The following is a 2,500-nucleotide window of genomic DNA, read 5'->3' as shown; positions in this document are numbered from 1 at the left end:
CTCGAGTTTGGGCAATGTGCTGTTAGTTTATCGAAACAATTTGGTATATAAAACGTACGACGTGTATTCGATTAAGTGCCGAGGCGGGGTGGGGGGGGGGTGATAAAACAGAACAGGTAGCTTGTGACTGGAGTCAGACTACAAGATTTGTTACAGTCACGTTGATTTTAATGAATCGCCATCTTGATATTTTTCACATCTTACATTTATAGGTTAAAAATGATGTTCGCGAGAATAATATCGAACGATTTATTAACTTCACAGAAGGTGATTTTGCGGTTGTGAACTTATATTCAAGGAAAACGTTGACTGGGAAGCATAGCAAAATATTTGTAAAGCGAATTCCCCAGGTAGATAATAATTTAGTACAACTAGACTATACAGTGGCAGGAAACTGTTTACAAGAGGCAATCAATTACTTAATCATATATCGTGAGTGCAGCTGCGCTCGCGTGTGCGTGTTGTCCTCATCAACTGTAAATAATATCCCGGCATTTTACAGAAGATTGAACGTGTAGTTTTAGGGTGTATAAAATGGCAATATGATCCCAAATACCAGTGGTTATTGACTTCACAACGCACGCTACCAATTTTTATGCAAATTAACATGTTATTATTGAAAAAGAGCGATATATAAGCTGCCTTAGTTCGTTTGTGTGTACGTGCGTACATGTGCGAACCGCTATGAACCGCGCTATACACTTATATCCACGCGAGTATACTGTGTGCATCCAGCAGCACCACGTGTCACGTGTCTTGCGAAATAACATTATATATGTAGTATACTATGCTAACCACGACGGCGATGTTCTAGTTACGACGGCGGAGGGGGGGGGGGAAGTGCGTAAGCAGCATCGAATAACACATCTTACTAAACGCTGATGTACCGGGCTACTGTATATACGTGTCTATAACTCACACTCAATTATTCATACTTCGATTAAATATGATCTAATTGCGGCGTTAATAATGCAAGCGAGGCGTAAATGGAGATCGAGCTCTGCATGGCATCCTCGCTGTCATTTTTGGTTAAAATGCAATATCGGCATTAAAATCGTTTCAACATAATACCGTTAACAGGCCCACGGGAGCTGAAAACTGTTCAATTATTTCATGATAATGCACAAAATTCTCTCGGAGGGTTCGTGGCATTAGAACATTCGGTTAGAGCGCCTCGAATGTCTATTATTAATCATAAGTGTAACACGTATTAACTCGTGTTTACAACTTTCTCAAATATTACGAAGGCAAAAAAGCAGAGATCAGATTACGAGCGTTAATTTTCATCTCGCCGCGCGGTGTCCCATTAATTGGCTGTAATTACAATACCATAATTGCTGTTGTCCGTGATGCTGTTAGAGATCGAACCCGCATCCCTGTGTCTCCATCCCGGAATCACCGTCACTCCACAACGCTCAGCGAATGGAAGCGATCGGTTGACTAGAACGCTATTACAAAATAACGGTTCGTATATTGTTGTGATATCAATGATGATTTCTTAGATCGCTGTATTATTGATGTAATCCCCGCTGGGTGTTAACTGCGGGCGACCAGGCGCATCGCAAACGTTATAATGTCATTTTCTTTCCGTATCACTGACTGTGGCACAACAACACTGCAAGCGCAGTAAGAAATTTCATAATAATTCTACAGTTTGCTGTCTTGAATCGTGTTCATTGCTGGCATATATGGACGCTTCGTGTTCACGTTAACTAAATATTATTATTCGAACTTATTTCTGACCAATTAACTGGGATCGTTAATGACGAGTCATTACTATAGGAAATGTAGATATCATTACACTCATCCTGGTTGTCACCGTTAGTAACACCGTAAGACGCTCGGCTTAAGATAGGATTATATTGATTAATCTGTATTTGATGCTTACATCCGAAGCGGGAGTGGAATTAAATGTCTTGTTAATGACGCCGGTTTATTACCAGTATCCGTCTATAACATAGCGAAGAACACGCACGCAAGAAACATTTTTTTTATGGTGAATCATCTTTTGAAAACCGCATAAAAATTCCGCCCGTTCAAAATTTAATATCTAACATCGGTAAAGATAAACGCGTGCGAACGAGTAATCTGAAACACTTCTGTCTAAGAATTATCGGGGAAGATGTCCGCGACCACCGTCACTCGCCGTTCCGGCGCGTTTCGCTCCTCGCCATTTCTCACGATCGCACACACACGCGCGGCGCACACACACACACACACACACACACACACACACACACACACACGTGCGCGCGCACACACACACGTACACACACGCGGGCGCGCACACACACACACACACATTCGCGCGCGCACACGCACACCACACACACACACACACGCGCGCGCCACACACACACACACGTACTACACACACATACATTACATACACACACACACACGCACACACCACACACACAAACACACACACACACACACACACACACACGTACACCACGCACACGCACCAGCGCGCACACACACACACCCACGCACACAC

General features: G+C 43.1%; 1 protein-coding gene across 1 annotated transcript in view; it reads left to right on the top strand.

Moving 5' to 3' along the window:
- The window catches only part of LOC106806047 (helix-loop-helix protein 1-like), a 9,423-nt gene that overhangs the window by 896 nt on the left and 6,027 nt on the right, over positions 1–2,500 (top strand). The gene's annotated exons all lie outside the window — the stretch shown is intronic.

Source organism: Priapulus caudatus, unplaced genomic scaffold, assembly GCF_000485595.1.
Source record: "Priapulus caudatus unplaced genomic scaffold, Priapulus_caudatus-5.0.1 Scaffold138, whole genome shotgun sequence".
Classification (NCBI taxonomy): domain Eukaryota; kingdom Metazoa; phylum Priapulida; class Priapulimorpha; order Priapulimorphida; family Priapulidae; genus Priapulus; species Priapulus caudatus.
The sequence above is the reverse complement of the archived record's forward strand: the minus strand, read 5'-3'. Positions and strand labels throughout refer to the sequence as shown.